We start from the raw sequence: 17,616 nt of genomic DNA, 5'->3' as shown, positions 1-17,616 counted from the left end.
GCAAAGCACACCACCCAGAACAATCCAGCATCCATATCTGCTGGGATTCTGCTGCCTTGTCAAACATGGACATCAAAAATCAGTGAAACAGTCATCACTGGCTGGCCCCAAAGCCTTTTATCCGAAAGCTGTAGTGTGTGCTAGTCCCCAGGTGTCAAACTGCTACTTCCAGCCCAACTTGTTGATATGTCCCTTGTCCCACAGTAGGAACAGGCATAGAGCCATTTGCTTCCAAGCATTCAGACTCCCAGTCCCACAAGCTCTCAAGTTGGCTCTGGTGGCTTTGGTGAGGAACAAAGAGATATTTTTTCCCCAGCACTGAGTTATCCTCCATAAACCACAGATTCAGATTGTGGTGAAGCCTGGAACTACCAGTCTAACAGTTTCAGACATGTGCTCTTTTTCCACACATAAATATCTCCAGTTGGATTTTTGGGGATTTTTTTCTTTCTGACTTCATAGATTTTTCATGTTTTTCCAAGGCCCATCATGACAAAAGCCCCCTGCTGCACATCTGAATCTCAGACAGGTGCCCAGGAATCACTCTGGGGTGCATGGGAAAGGCAATATCCCAACTTGTACTATCGTTCACGTGCACTGTGTTAAAAAAGCCACATTAAAAAAGCCCAATACACAGGTCTTCTGTGTATGTACTGCCTTCTTTATTGGTATATCTAAAATGCAAACAGCAACTGTGCAGGGCACATGCAGTATATCCGGTACTTCCTGGAAACACCAGACTTACCCTGAGCCTGTTATACTATGCACTTACATACAGTTTGAAAAATCTTGGACAGAAATTGCGGAGCCTCAGGGTAGAATTTGCTGCAAATGTCTTATAGCTTCCTTAGTATATTGGTAGTGTCATCCCTGATCCTTTTTTTTCATCTTCCATCTGTATCTAGGCTAGAAGCTTTTGACATTGCTCTCTGCTGTTTTGACCACTTCTGCTTGCATGGTGTATGCAATACTGTGTCTATTCATCATGTACAAGAGTTGCATCCCACAACTACTGTGGCCTAGATGGAATTATTCCACAGGTAGTCAAAAAAATTTTTGATCAGAATTTGACAATTATTTTAACTGCATGTATCCCTTGACCAGTATCAATTATGCTTCATCTTCTACAAAGCTTTAAAATGCTCTGTGCACTGCTGTAATGAATGCAGCCCAAGAACTGTTCTGATCAGCCGAACCTCGGGCTGAATCTATGGATACAAGGTTTTTTTCTGATGGCTGGACGGCCGCTGAGCCACATGCGTCTGCTGAATATCCATCTGAGTCTGAATCTTACCCTTTTTAGCAAGCTTTAGTTAAATATGTAAAAAAAAAACAAAACAAACAAACAAAAAAAACACTTGCAAAAACAACTGAAAAAAAAATCCTCGTAAACTTAAGGGTAACTTTAAAACATCAGAATACTAATTTATTTTAAAAAGTCCCACCAGACCATGCACAGACTCTGAAGAAAAGTCCCAGAGGAGCATAATGGACTGCAAAGAAAGCTTGTTCTTTTTGTAGTTTGTTTCTTTCTTGCTCTTTCCTCACTAGCCACCACATATGCTCTGCAGAATTTGAAAGACCATGAGGAAGATTTTTTGGTGTTGGTTCTACGTAATGAAAGTGCTAATCTTAATTCGGCACCCTCATCAAGCATGTAAGGCCTTCTACACGGCCTCTAGAAACCCTTTTCCTGATTCTTTGTTTTGTTTTGTTCGAGCTTTGCCTGTAATGAAGGGGTTACTGTCTCGTACAATATAACAGTGGGGCTGACTTGGCTGGAACAGACATTAACTTCCACAGTAAATCTGGCAGGAGCTGGTAATTACAGAAAAAGCAGCCAGGGGTCATGGCCAGCCAATGCTCTGGAGTAACAGAGCAGAAAATCAAAACAGAGGGGGAAGGGAAATCATATTCATCATAGTCTTAGGGCTGAGGTCGGTCTCCTCCAAACTATCAGGAGCCTGTCGTCAATTGTTATGTTTAGAAGGAGCCTCTGGAAGATGAGGTAATAATAATGTTAAACATTAACTTGTTAGTGCTCCTGCTGCACTGGAAATTCACCTCCACCCCAGTACAGCTGGGAAGGGAGAACACTGAGAACACAGTTCTCTGATTGTACTCCTACAATTGTCCCTTTTCTGTCAGGTTTCTAATGCTAACAGAGGACCCAAAGGTTCCTGCTTCACCTGTCCTGCGCTCTCTCCCCTAGTCCTGCACTATTTCAAAATCCCCCACTTGCAGCATTTCGGCGTCCGCTTCTGCCCCTGCAGCCACTGCAGAGCGCAGCAATGGTAAGGGCTTCTGCCTGCCTCTCAGCGCACATGCAGCTCCCCAGCACCCTGGCAGAAGCTTGCACACGGAGAAGGAGCAAGCATCAAGTGCATGCATGGCTTATTGGTAAAGCCTGGGAGAAGAGAAGGCTGTGGTTGCGTTACACGGTCCCATAGCAATTCAGAGCTTTGGACTCTAGTATTTCTCCTTATAGTCTGGTCGACATGAGCACCTGCAATACGGCTGTGCCTGAGAGCAGCTTAATGCTACCTGAGAGCCCATCCATGAAGGAGTGAGGAAGTATGGGAAGGGCTATAAAATACAGGGCAACTTACATATGAAATAGGTATTATTCTTTGACCCTGGAATGGGGCACTTCAGCATTCATTTGGTTCTCAACTTGGGTTCTCACATACACACAGGCCCTCACTCTGCCCTGCTGAGAAACTCTATCCCTTGACACGGTTGCCTGGATTAAAATGACAACATCTTACTGCAGAAACAGAGGGAGGAAAATGGACTTTTATTCCTGTCTGTGACCTAGCTTGGCACATAACTGCTTAGAGCTATCTGTCTTCACCTAGTCCTTCTGTAAAATGGGCAGATATAACTATTTTGAAGATATGCTGAGGCTTACATAGTCCACAGTAACAGAGCACTGCTGACATCTTCAGAAGAAGATAGCTGTTAAAATGGGAAACTGAACCACTGGGAGCAATATAAAAGAAGCCTAGGTCTAATACACAGAGAAAGGGAATTAACTGATTCAGGTTCAGCTGGCCTCTGGAAGGTGTTATCAGCATGGGCAACCTGCCTGGCATCTCCTCACACAAGTTACTCTGCAAGTAGTGCTGGCTTTGCAACCATCCCATAGGCAGGGTAGTGAATCATGCACCTATTAGCTGGCAGAACAAAACAAGATGTGAATGACAGCCTTTACAGTTGCACACTGTTTTACACATGCTTGCTGTACCTCATATTTGTATTTATAAAAACTTATAAAAAGTGGGGAAAAAAAAAATCAATCTCAATGTGTTTTATCCACAGAGTTACAGCAGATGTGATCTAGTTACCAGGACATAACCTATGGTGAGAAGATGGGGGAGAGGTTGCCTTTGTGCTGATGATCACAGTGAATGATAACCACACTGTGGCCTTGCACACGATTCACTTGCACATCCAGGCTGCTCAGTGGGCTCTGGTTCACCTCAGGGACATGGCTAGGCCAGGCCATGGCACTCACGCAGCAGTTCTCCGAGCTGCAGCCTGTCCTGTTCACCTACAGCATGAGTCTCTGCAGGCATTGCCAGCTCGGCTGGGCCTTGCTGAGCTTGGCAGAGGCCAGTCAGCAGCAGAGCTGGTGGGCACATGCTGGAGGTAGTCTCTGGGGCAGGGACTATCCCATGTGGCATTAGTAGGCGTTCTCTGCTGGGTTTCAGCATCTGCAGGATAAAAGTCACCTCCCTGCAGAGGGCCAAACCAAATGCCACTTGAACTTTATCAAAACATAAAACGTAAGGACACGCAAAAATAATAGTCTGGGAATCTTCAGATGATGTGGGAACAATTCTTACTTTAAATATAAATACAATTTTCTCTAACCTCAGTGTAATGATTCAGCATTTCTAAAGTAAATAATTTATAATAACAAAAGCAAGAAACTAACGGGTTTGTGTGGGATCAAGGTAAAAACAAGTTTTGCAATGTGAGGGAGATGAAAGGTAGATTATCATGGAAACAGGACATCTTGATCCTACCGCTAGGGAAAAGCTGAATCCTCCACCACAAAACCTCGTCTGAGTCATTGTTTAATGAACTGAGCATTGCAGAGAAACTCAGCTCTGAGCTCTTTTTGCTCTTTTTTTTTTTTCAGATAATAAAAACAAAGCTGATATTTTTATATTGAGTTAATGGTCTTGAAGAAGAACCACAAAATTGTACTTCGCTGTACAAACTCCTCCTAAAGAGTAGAAGTAAATCTGAAGAGTAAAAAAAGATTCTGGATGTGCTGTTTTTGTAACCCCCCGAACCTCTCCTTTCCTTCCCACACTAGCACCTAAACCCACTTGTGTGCTTGTTGGGAATTACAAGGTCTCTTCTCAAGGGTTTGGGGTTTTACTGTACAATTCAAAGAAAAGCAGAAGCCATTCTGCTCTCTCCTTGTGTTTGCCAGCTCCACTGACACTGAAGAAGAGAATGCCAACATAGCTTAAATCTCAGCAGACCTTTACAGAGCTGGCTCAGTGCTTCCATCCACATTTTACAGCTGGAGAAACACGTTCAAAGCAGGACCTTGACAATACCAGTGTGCTTTTACAAAACTAATTCAGCTGCCCTGGATTTAGAAAGACGAGCCCTGGCATAGGCACATCTCCATTTCTGGCAACAGAGTGCCAAAGACAGCTTAAAGACTCCATGCCTATAGCCATCTCCCAGCAGCACTAACTGCTGCTCCAGTATTACTAAGATGGGATTTTTACAAAAGTTTTGTATGGGTGGGGAGAGCTTAAAGCAATTTGCCCAGTATCAGAACCAGGAAAGGTAGCTAAATTTCTGGCTCTCTGCACTTAAGGATGTGTGTAGACAATTGGGCTGGGAGCTTGTCATCACCTCTTATGAGGAAAGTGAAAGGGGGAGGCCTCTTGGAGAGCATTAGTGCTTTTATTGCAGAGAGATATTACAAAAGATTGCACAGTGGAACGTGTTCCAGAATCAGGAGGGAACTCAACCCTAAATCTTTTGATTCTTTTTGCAGCTGGAAACATGTCACAGCAGGATCCACTGCAGGTCCTAGTGGTGGAAAACAATGGAGATAAATGGTACAAGAAGATTTTTCTCATATAAAAAAGTACTTTTTGTCTCTAACATGAAATTGTTTTTAAACCAAGTCTCTCCCTGATGCTAGAAAAATGACCACAATAGGTTGAGAGATTCGAAGTGGTATGTGAAATAAAAGGGAATTCAGTAGTCAGTTAAAGAGATGATGATAAAAATTACACTTCACTACTACTTTACTGCTTTAAAACCCATTTTCTTATGTTTTCCTGAGCTTTTCTCTGACACAGATTTCCTTACTTGGACAGCAATATTTTGGATACCTGCAACTCTGAAATTCAGAGAGGAGCAGTCTGAGAGCTCGACTCCCTCACCTTGAACCTCCTTGGATGTGGTCAGGGCGTAGCCAACCACTGATGTGTGAAAGCCAGCATTTGCTTGCTCACTCATTTGCTTTCAACCTCCACCCCCCATAGCCATTGAAATGTTGCTTTTGGCAAGAACTGGGGCACAGGGGAGGGACAATTACCACGAGCACTCATTGTTTGCAGAATGTTTTTCTTAATGCCTAAGGAAAAAAAAAAAAAAAGGTCAGGTTGAAAGGTCATCGGACCTCTTTGTTTTCTTTGGAATGAGAGATTCAAACCCTTCAGAAAATGTTTTATTAGCTCTTCTGAATTTCACTTTCTGCAGAGGTTTTCTCTCCAGGCAGTGGTAAGAGGCACCAGCAAGGAGTGCCCATGCTCATCAAACTGAAGGTGATTTAAGGAGAAGAACAAAATCTACTCCTTGACTAGTGGAAAGCAATTATTTGATTCAAATCTTGTTATGAAAGAAAAACCCTACTTATTTGCTGTGGAGGAAGTATTCTGAGAGTGAGCAAAAGGCTGCAAAGTCAATTTTACCTTACCTCTGTTCAGCATGAACTGAAATACTCATCTGTTTGACCCAACGATCAGATCACCTACTCACACCAGGAGCGTTCATAATCTCATTTGTAGATAACGAATGTTTAAATGGCAAGTCTACACGAGGCTGCACTTGGCATTTCAGCCCCCAAGGAACAGCACTGGGTGATGAGGGCACAGCAGTGCCCAGAGATAGCCGGGTGGTGGAAGTGATGTGACAGCAGGCTGGTACTGAGCAGAGCAGAGCTCAGGCTATGCTTCTGTGACTCCATTTCTCTGTATGGAAAGACACAGAAAATGAGATTCCTCTCCATTGTAAAGGGCTTTCAAACCTACTGACAAAAGGCAGTATTCAGACTTGGAAACTATTCTTGCTTTTCTCTGGGGGCATTCAGTTCAGGACAGGTTGGGGATTCAGCAGTAAATGAGGACGAGAAATGCTTGTTTTGCCATTTACTGTGACACACATGTAAAATGAAATATTTTATGCCCTTTTTATGGGTAACTTTATTGACAACTATATAACTGGTAAAGTGTATTTTTTTAACAATCCAGGTAGTTCTAGTCAGGATAGTGGCACTAAGGAAGCCTGCTTTCTTCCTGCTTTTCATTTCCAATGCTGCAGTAATGCAATGTAAAAGTCCCAGGCTCCAAACAAAGATGGTCCTGCAGTTAGGGCCAACACAATTGTCCAGGGGCCCTCTGGGACTGAGTTCAGGCTGTCTATGAGTGAGAAGTTTAGTATATAGCCCCCTTCTTCAAAAGACACTGAAAAAATTAGTTATTCATTCATACTTCTCAAAATGTTTCACAGTGGGAGTAGTTATCACGTCCTCTTCCACCTACACTCTAGTATTCAAGTGCTAGGCCAGTCTGATGCTGCTAATATGTTTACAGCTTATCATGAGGATTTTTGGTTGCAAGCCTCGGGATGCCTGTGTATGGCAGTAAGCAGACCCGTGTCAGAGATCCAAAAAGCTGGTCTGACTGAACCAGTATATCTACAAGGTTGGTGCCACACTACGTGAAGAAATTAGCTCAACTCTTAGAATCAGGACAGCTGTGTCAGCTGAGCATCCATGCTGGAGTTAGCCCACCTGATAAACCTTCTAACTGAAACTGTTGAAATGCTCTTCCAGTGTGGGTACCACACTTCCAAGCTCCAGGGTGGTGGCTCTTCTGCTCTGGGGAAGAGCTCAGGTGTTGCTGCACCATAGTCCATAGAAGCAGTGTAGCCACACATTTTTTTTGTATGTGAGAACTGAGGGATGACTTTACCAGCTGTTCACAGTCCCCTCCTGTTTACACCTCCTTCACTAATGTGTCTGGGTGACAGCCTTTGCCCAGTTTAGGAAGAGACTAACTTAGCAATGGCTCTCTATAGGCATCAGCTCCTTCCCAGTGCAAGCTATGAGAAGGGCTTTCCTTTCTCTGCCTTTGGACACAACCCTCAGCTCAGAACCAAGTCCAAATGAAGCTTTTCTTTACAGTAGCAAATCTGTCTCCCTTGCCCAAAATATCACTGCCCAGCTGCCTGCCCAGCCTGTCCCTGTGGCAGTACTACCAAGCCCTGTTTGACCCAAGGATATCAGATTCTCTGGCTGGTTGGTAGGACAGGAATGGAGCACAATGATCCACCCAGACAAACGTTCTGGTTGACTGCTTGGTTTGAGATGACGGTTCTGATTCCACACAGCAAACCCATGGGTTGCAAACCAGAGCGGCGTGAGTTGGGGGGACAGGCACCCCGTGTGAATACGAGTTGCAAAAACACAGCCCTGACCCTCTCTGCAGGCAGGGTGACCAACGCCCTGGCAGCACGGCGAGCACATTTACTCTGTTACCTAATCTCCAGCTGTGGGCCCTGCACCGTGCCAAGTCTCCTTTGGCTCTGTCTAGTAATAATCGTTTCTGGAGGGCCGCCAGGGCCCGCTGCCAGTTCCAGTCACACTCTGCTAATGCGAGAGGCAGAGTTTATTAATTCATCGCCAAGACCCATTGTCTGGGACGCTGCCTGGCTGTTTATTTACTCCAATATGGTCTGTATTTACTCAGACAGAGCAAGCGAGGGGACTTTGTTTAACTTTGTAAGACCTTCTGCTGGAGGAGACATGTGACCTTATGCAGAACTTCAGATAAATGCCCGGAGCTCGGGAAGGAGTTTTTTTTTTTTAAAGTGTGGCCTCAAATAACACCGGTAGCCAGTATTGACAAACTGTAGCAAAGAGTAATAAAGGAAAGGAAAACATAATAGAGTTCTCATCTGAAATACTTCTGCAAGTGTTCTGAAGATAAAAGCAGAAAAACAAGCGCGTGCCCTACAACCGAGGACACCAGACACAGAGCTGCGGCAAGGGGAAGGGCTTTGCCCAGAGAGAGGGACAAGTCGAGACATGTCGGCCTCGGGCCAGTCCCCGCCTCCCCGGGCCGCAGTGCCTGCAGGCGGGCTGTGCGTTGCCCAGCGGGCCGCCCCAGGGGGCACGCGGCCGGCCTGCCCGCGGCGCTGCGCGTGCTGTGGGTGAGGGCGCGTGAGGGGACGGCTGGAGCGGCCGGCAGGCATCTCTGTGGGGAGATGTCTGTGGGCATAACCCCCGGTGTGAGTTTCTGCTGGAGCAAAGGTGTCTTCTGCTAACGCAATTGCAGCTGAAGAGTAAATACTGTGTTTTCTTCCAGCAGTAAAACCTGCTTAAGGACTTCCTGCCTTCTTGCCCTTGCTCTCACCTTTACACCGCACCTTCGTTTGTTGTGACGTTGTGCAGTGGATGGAAGCTTTGCAGCATCTTGCTATAAGGAAGAAAATAAAATGAATAAGCTTTTGCTCCGAAGCATGTGGTATTTGCTGTCCTGACTAAAGCTCCTTTATGAGCACGTACAGTTCATAAGCTCTGCCCGAAGAAAGGCCTCTCTACTATTTAAATTCTACTATTTATTCTACTGTTTTCTTTACTGTGGTAGAAATTGTGCATGCATGTACATGTGTGTGTGCACACATGTATGTACAAACATACCACGCAGTGTGTATTTGTAGGAAATGCCTTTGAGATCGGGAGCAGGGAAAATATGGCAGTCTGCACAGTGCATGCTCTTGTCTGGCTTGTTTTAAGTCAGATCCTCCGTGCTATTGTAACACAGTTTTGTATTTAATTTCCTGTGTTTGTAACTCAAGCCAACTTCCAGTGTTGCTTGTGTGAGTGTTTGTTTGGGTTTCTCTGAGGGCCTTTCTTTTGTTGGAAAGTGTGAGGATTTTAACATAGCTGTTAACACCGCACTAAAACGCCTGATCTTGTTTTCACTGGGGCAACTGCTACAACACCCTTCTGTTGGCAGCGGCTGGCGCTGATTCCTGCTTCCAGCCTCGGTGTGCTTCTGTCAGGGACACAACAGGGCCCTGGGGAGGCTTTGGGCCCATGCTGCACCAGCGCCTGACCCACGCATCTTCAGGGCAGCAGCAAGCTGGGACGGAGCAGGTGCATCTTCCTTCTGCAGCTCTGGAGGTTTTCTGGCCACATCCTGACACCATTTGCTTACTGGGAAGCTTCATGAAAGAGTGAAGAAAGAGATGTGACACCCACATGCGGGCTAGTGCCAAAACGGCAGAGGGGTGCACATTGCATTGCCTCCTGCTGGTGTGGCTTTTCCAGGCTGTGAAAGGGGCAAGGCGCAGCGAAGGCTTGCTGACCTTGGATCTGTGGCCTACTCTGTGTGTGGCACATCATCGGTCCTTCATCTGCAAATTCCCCAAACACCCAGACAAGAGCGGGTCAGTTCCTCGGAGATGAGCACCTGGGCTAGGCAGAGCTCAGCCTTCTCTGTCACACCACACTGTCACCTGTGCTTGTCCAGAGGGCTCATACCAGCACCTGCTGGTGCTGTCAGCAAAGGTCCTCACGTGTGTTTTCAGGACCAGCCCACTGCAGTCCAGATGAGTGAATTTTCCGTGCTTTCAGGGCCCGAGGCTGGTATTCCCCAGTGGTTTATTTGGAGTAGCATGCGAATCCTAGTGGATGTGTAATCTCATGTTGACCATTGGGCCTCATTTGTGTATTTTATTAGTTAATTTTTAAACATTGACCTACAGCTCTGGATCCATTTTAAAATAATCCAAATTATAAATAAACTGACTGCCTAGCATGGTCTTGGAACAATAAATCAGGAGAAAAACAATTAAACACAACAGAAAAAAAATAGGCCTTGAGAGAAAACAGACACTGAAAGAAGAAAAGGCACACCAACATATATTCTAGAGGGAGAGGCAGAAATAGTACAAGACTGAAAGAAAAAGCAAGTTGATGAAACTTCATATGATTAAGAAAAAAAAAAAAAGAAAAGAAAAGGAAAAGAAAAAGAAGGATTGCGTTCAGGCCATAAATAACACAGCATTAGCACATACATCTGTGATAGGCTTAATTGCAACCAATTCATCTTAATGAAAAATCAGTGCTGTGGGCAGCCCTTAATATTCACCTTCACTGCTTGCTGCAGATAGTGGAAGGAAACGCAAGGGTGGCTTTCCACATGGCCATCTGATTTTTATGACCACTGAGTTTGGTGACACAGGTGGAAACATTTTGTTTTCCTCTCAGAAAACATGCTTAGCAGTGCAGTGAGCAATAGCAATTTGTTGCCATCGTGGCCCACTCACTCATGGACCTGAAAAGTTATTCTTTACGTACAGTTTGCTTACTTTGGTATCATGTCCCTGGCAATAACCAATGCTTCTTTTTCCAGAAGATGCAAGAAATCTTCTGCAACAATCTGTGACAAGAAAAGCTGTTTCTCAATTGCCATTAGTATGAATTTGTTTTATGCTCTTCGTATCACTTTTCTTCCTTAATCTAATGTTAAAAGTCAGTTCTCTGGCACAGAAGCGTTGAGCTTCATTTATTCATCCTCGGACTCAGTGGCGGTGAGTTCCACAGATTTCATACTAGTTACATGATGCATCTAACAAAGGCAGTGCTTGGATGCCAGCACACCACTGAGCCAGTGATGGAGTGATGAAACTGGACTGCCACCAACAGCACTGAAGGGAGCAAAGCCACCACTGTCCCTCCTGAGGAATGTACACTCACTGCTGATGTGCAGATGCAGCACCAAATTCCAGACCTTTTGCTAGACCAGTTGGGTCAGCAAGCACACTCTTCATTTTCTCTCTGCTTTCCCTAGCAGCACTGGCATTTTCAAAACATCACGCTGCTTGTAGAAGAGCATGGAGGACTCACTTCTCTTGAACAAGACCAGGTGTTTGCTGCCACTGCAGTTCTGCAGTAAAACTTGCACTGCCTAGACCAGAAAGAGGCCTGGTGGTTGTTTTGGTCCTCAATCCACTAAACACTGTATCCCTCAATTTAAATGGGCTACAGCATCATGTCTTCCCTGTTTTCCATCACTTCCCGTCTCACAGGAGGAAAGGCTGACGCATCCAACTCTTCAGATACCCACAGTAGCTTCAGCACACCCTGTCCCAAAGCTCCACGTTTGCACAAGGAGGTGGTTTGTATCTTCCTGGAGCACGCTCTGGGTACAGCACATTGTCTTCGGTGAGGCCCTTGAAACAAATTATCCTTCAACTTCCTAGCACAACACACGGAGTTTGGCAAAAGCAATGAGTATCACCCACATTTGCCCCATCTCCTGCACGCTCCAGAAAAATCCTTGAGATGGTCTCAGGTGGTAGTTAGGAGGATGTATGTTCAGGACCAGTTTCCAGCTGTGCACAAGTTGTCCTTTGAATCACAGAGGCTTTCAGTAATGCTGGTCCCACAGCTGCACATGCTTAGCAGCATGTTCTTCTCTTCCTGACTAAATTTCCTAACCTTCCTCCATGGGCCTGTGGGTTTACCCAGACCACACTCATTCGTGTGCCTTCCAGCAGTGGAACCTCAGTGCCTTCACTCTGCAGTCAGGAGTTTCCACTCCACTTCCTACAAAGGAGGAACTTCTTCCCCTCAGCTTTAGCCAAGCAAACCTTATCCCAGACTGTCCACATGTACAAACAGCTTTTTCAGGAGTGCACTATGCTATTGTGTCAGACCACACCTGGCAGGGACGTGAAGCAGCCAAGGACAGCAAACAAAGTTATTTCCACATATCCTGGGCACTTCATGAGACAACACTTCCAATCCCCTCCTGTTAGCAGGGGGATTCCCAGCGGAACAAAGACAGACAGCTTCAGGTTGCAGAATCTTAATTCAGGGCGGATATGGTGCTTCAGGCTGGGGAAGATGCACCTCAGTGATGGATACAGGACCACTAGGAACTAACTAGTCTGATTGCTCTGGATGTCAGGAACTGAATGGAAGCACCCAAACTTCTAAAATTGTAAGTATTTCAGCTGAACACCTTAAATCAGATGTGTTGAATTGTGTTAAATACCACTTGAAAAACACTTTGCCAATTCCTCCACTGCTTTGCTGTGAGCTGCATGGTATAGATGGCTTTCCTAGAAGTTTAACAAACAGGACTGATAGGTGCAAACACTCAAGTATTTGCTTATGTGAAATCTGCAATTATGAGGCTACCAGAGCACTTGGCAAGCTGAGGGCCAAAACAAAGGATTAATCAGTGTGTACAGGGCATCTGTGATTGCCTCATTCTGAGAAGTGATGTCCTGCCTGTCTCAGCACAGTGTAGCATCTTGAAGCGTAATATCCCAAAGCACAGACAACAACTATTTTCATCAAGGAAAAATCTCCAGTGTTAGTATTTGTGACAGACAGTGGAACATGCTGCCCCTGAACCCCACCATACAATGCATTTAGCACATGAAATAACTACAAAGGGAAGTTTGAAAGTAGAAGTAAATGTTCTTAGACACCCAAGTTATGCCTACACTGTGAGCTAGCAAGAGCTAGCTTTAATTACCTCGCTCAGGTACTGATAATGTAGCACAGATTAGCTGCTCAAATATTTACAGTTTTCTCAGGCCAGCTTTCCATTCTATGCTGAGTCCTTCATTGCTACTGGTTAGAGTTGCCAGTTCTGGCAGACTCTGCGTAAACAAGCTACACTACACCACCTTCCTGAAGCAGAAATGTGTACACAGCCTTTCACCCCTAGATCAATGATTAGAATCAAATACACCACGGCATCAATTACAAAACTATCTGAAAGTCCCAATCTACATGCCACGAAGCTTTTCCCATTATCAGTTTTCTCCCAGGTATACTCCAGAAGAACATGGGGTGTAATTTCTTGAGACAAACACAGAACTTGCCTTGTGGATAATGTGGTGCATCAGCCTTTGGCACAATGCTCCTGATGCCTTCCATGAGTGCAGCGCTTATGGCCAGCATGTTGTTTGCAGATGTATGTGCAGTTAAGGGGTTGTGGATCCAACACCATCTGGCTGAATAAATAGCCATACATTGGGCTGGGGTCAGATGAGTGTCTCCCTAAGTCACACAAGAGTGGCATGGGAGAACACTGCTTGGGAAGCCATTTCAAAATCGGTATGTGCACCTGGGCTGTGTGCCCAGATGGATGCTGGATGTGCTCCCTATCCCAACTCCCAACCTGGACAAGGGTATTGTGAGTAACAAAGACAGACAACACAGCTTTGCAGTGCGACAGCTGAAGAGGAAAAAACTGCTGCTTGAGCATTCAAAGACCAAACCAGAATAATAAATACTACCATAAAGGGCTGAACTAGGGACTCCAAGTACCTGTAACATGATAATGCTTGGAAATGAATCGCCTCTGGAAGCACTGAGTAAACAGGTCAGAAGGTTCAGTGACTTCACGCAGTGGAGAGAATAAAAATTTCACATTAAAGAATGAGGAGGAGCCAGATAGCTCTCCTTGCTGACAAATGAAGGCCAAAATGGCAGCACAAGCTTCAGACTATTAAGGATTCAAGACTGGCCTTTCACAGCGGCCTCTAAGCACCTGCTATTGCTTTGTTATCTCCTAGAGGAAAGGATCAGGGCTTATTTTCTGTTTCCAGCTACCTTTGCTGACTGCTGCCTCAGTCTTCTTGCACAGGCAGCAAGAAGCAGTTATTTGCTGGGTCAGCTTTAGATCCCTGGCTTCTCTATGAATCTCTCACTGGGCTACTTCTATTCTCAAAGAGCCTTCTAAATAACATATACAGTTTCAAGCCAAAAGGGAATTATGCTGTCCAGGCAGCTGTGGTTTATTTGTGTCAAGGTGGGGGCACTAATGTGTATTTGGCCATTCGGAATCACAATTCTTTCAACGTCTTCTAAATCTCAGCTTCATCATTCCTACAGAAACAGTGTCTGGTAACTATTCCAGCAGCTTAACTATTAAACTGCTGGAATCGGTTTCTTCTTTCTCTGCCTTTGTGTATCTTTTCTCCTAACAGGTTAAAAAAAAGTTTGCACATAACTTCCCACCTAGAATCAGTGTGGTAAAACTTACCATTTTCATGTGGTGAGGGGTTTTGATGTTAAAAAGTTGGGTGCAAAATCACTTCTTTGAAAACTGATGTTTCTAAGCTGCTATCATTTCTCCAACTAATATTTCCTTCTGCTCTCTAAATTTTCTTTCCTTAAAGCCTCCATTCTATGGCCCTGCCAAGCTGTCTATATTTTCTTAAATTCTCATTTCCTTTGGCACTCGTTTCTTTCTTACAGTTACAGTAACTTAAAAAAAAAAAAGAAAGAAAAAAAAGCCATTTTGCACTGAGCCCAATTTCCAGTCTGTAATCTTCTTTTTTAATATTGCTTTACCACCTTCTGTATTCTCATGTTTCTGCTTGCTGCAGATTTACCTGCTAGGGTTGGAAACTATTAATTCACTTCATTTTCAGAGCAGTTCAAAAAGAACTAAAGAAGAAACATTCTGGTCTGACTCCCTTTATTAATTTCTGCTTTGTTCATTACTGAGGGTATTCCCTCACTATCTATTCCTTCTTATGCCTCACTCTGTTTTTCATAGCACCAGCATTTCTGTTACTCTGTCTCTACTTCCTCACCGCCTCTCCCCAACATGAGCAGGGTACACGTGTATGTGTGTCATCAATGGTTAAGTCCAGTTCCTGAAATGGATGTTGAACTTTCTGGAAGAACTGATTGCCTCTGAACACAGTGATGAATTAGATATTCAATGTACCATGCTAGATACAAGAATGTTTTGTAGCTTAAGATTTTTTCTGGGCTACATGAGTATTCCATGCTTATTCTGGAAGGAAAATAGCAGAAAAATAGCATTAGAAAAAAGCTGTGAAAGTAGTACTCTTTTCTTATGCAGCATTAACACCATAAATCAGGTCAATGACCAAAGATTTAATTTATAACAGTATAAGGAGCATCACTTTCCCCCTTTTAGTCCTAGAAAGCTACAAAACTTTTTGAAGTATTCTGTATCTTCACAATACAGTGAATAAATAAGTGCATTCTGGTCATTATTTACAGAGATAAGTGAGTCATCAAGATGTTATTGCCCAGACTTTCAAAACAACGAGTTCATGTTTTGCGCATTGAGTTCTCCATGTGCTTACCATAATTGCAGACTTATCACAGCAAGGAAACACGTAAGTGGGAGGCATAGTTCAGGGCACTCCCATTTCTCTGAAAATGCTGAGCCTGTGTTGGTGGTGGGGCTGGGAAGGACATGGGTGTCCTGCTCCCTCATACCTCACAAAAGACCTACACTGTCATCATTAATGTAATTCTATGGTCAGGACTTACAGAAGATTTTTGCTTTTATCTGTCTCTTTCCACTTGCAGAAAAGTATAGTGACATTATTTTCCCACGAAGAGTAAGAGGAGGGGGAACATTAAAAAAAACTTGTGGTTTGTCTGCACCAAACCAAAATTACCTGTGACAGTCTGAGAGCAGAGAAGGATGCCCGTGCAGTTGGGACAGAGAGATAATCAACAGGAGGAGAAATGGGCAATCCTCATCTTTATGCTTTGTCTTGAATTGTCTCTCTCCCTCTCCTCCTCCTTTAACATTAAAAATGCCTGCTTGCTTCCTTCAGACAAGGTGGTTTATCATCTCTGATGCCCAAGAAGTCCCACCATGAAAGTTAACAAAACACTGAAGCAACTCAGGGAAACTCAGATGTGGGCCACAGAAAGTTTGAACTGGAACTGTATGAGCAAGCAACAAAGATGAATTCTAGTGTAGGAGTAGGAGGGGGAGGAGAAGCAGAGGAGAAAAAATCCTAATTGCAGATTTGAAAGACTGTCTTCCTCAGGCTGTCCAGAGAACGAACTTGGACAAGATAAGAAGCAGGAAATGGCAAAGATGTAAACTTTGGTACAAGCATGAGTAGGTGGCAAGAAGCCATAGAGTGCCACCATTAAAATGAGACTTTGCTGCCCCTTTGAAAGCTTACAAGGAACATCCCTTTTATCCTGAAAGCTTTTTAATTTGCATTACAGCAACTGAAACTTCAGAGCTGCTTGCCTTCAGCTGTTGTATTTTCAGTTACAGTGGGAGGAGTGGTACTCATAAAGCATGCTGCAGTTTTGTTTACTTCTGTCAGCTTCTGTTTGGAAAGTCTATCCCAAGCAGTCATCTAGTGTATTTTCAATAAGGTTTTCTGATCAAGAAGTATTAGAAAACATGTCCAAAAGACAGAGGTAAATCAAACTGTTCTACATAAAGAGTGAAGGACAGTAGTTTTTGTCTCTATTTTAATATTTTTCACTCTGATGACGAAGGAACTGATTCTGTTTTCAATTTTGTATATACTTACTATGTTGCTGACTTGAATTGTTGCAGATAGGACAGTCTAAGATCCAAGGAGGGAATTACTTAGCAATAGCATCTCCTTTTGGAGACACATCAGGAAATCTCTTTAGGGTTTGGGTTAGGAAAAGATGGTCAAGCATAAAGAGAAGGCAGACATATCCAACAAAGACCCCCAAGGTGAATCCTCCTTGGCTATGAGTCTAAATGCTGTGCTCTGATGAAGATCTATTACTTTATGAGCATAGTACATTTAAAGCTTTCTGAGTCAAGCCACCTTCCTGTAACTTAATGATTTTTTTTTTCTGTGCGTATGCTACATACTGCAAAGAAAGACAAAAATCACAGTACATTACAAATTTGTGAGGGCACATACAAGCAGGTCACAGGAGACCACCAGGAGCTTAGGTGCACTCTCCTGAGCAGAACTGTTTTGGTGACTCTTGCTACAGGGACTATGCAGGGCTGCTTCTGAGAAGACCAGATTTCTGGGGTATTCACAGATCTTGATGGGGAGTGAAAGCTTTTGATAATGCTATAGGAACTTGGCCTCTGTGCGTTTTTCTTTCTCTCTCTGGATAAAGTCTTGGCAGCAGCTCAGAGTCTATTTTAAACAAAGCCAGTGATTTCTGGAGAGATGGAAAACACATGAAGGGCACAATGGAAAACAAGCAGAAAACCTGACTGTGGGACAGGGGGAAACAAGAGTGATAAAGAGCACTGCTTCCTCCTCCGGCATGGAGACAGGACAAAGTCCCCAGCGCTGTACACCATCACTCTGCAGTTTCTCACTAAGCTGCCTTCTCAAGTCCTGCTCAAACCTCAAATCTCTCCTGGCTGATCTTCTCTGCCCATGCTGCTGACCTGTGCTGCATGGCACTTCTCCTATGTGCCCAGGTGCTGAGAGCTGCAGAGGGTTGCGGCTGTGACAGAAGAAGGGAGCAGGAGCCACAAACAGCAACACGAAGGTCAGGTCCATCACAAAAAAATGGTATGC

The 17,616-nt window shown here is 44.3% G+C and overlaps 1 long non-coding RNA gene across 1 annotated transcript; it reads right to left on the bottom strand.

Moving 5' to 3' along the window:
• Positions 1-5,184: 5,184 nt before the first annotated feature.
• On the bottom strand, positions 5,185-16,429 carry LOC149917822 (uncharacterized). Its single transcript, XR_016466910.1, has 3 exons — positions 15,421-16,429; positions 8,679-8,741; positions 5,185-6,233 (listed from the first exon to the last, which is right to left on the bottom strand). It is a non-coding gene; the product is annotated as an uncharacterized LOC149917822 (long non-coding RNA).
• Between the last annotated feature and the right edge of the window lie 1,187 nt (positions 16,430-17,616).

Source organism: Phasianus colchicus, chromosome 5, assembly GCF_987193195.1.
Source record: "Phasianus colchicus chromosome 5, bPhaCol1.hap1.1, whole genome shotgun sequence".
NCBI classification, from domain to species: Eukaryota; Metazoa; Chordata; class Aves; order Galliformes; family Phasianidae; genus Phasianus; species Phasianus colchicus.
The sequence above is the reverse complement of the archived record's forward strand: the minus strand, read 5'-3'. Positions and strand labels throughout refer to the sequence as shown.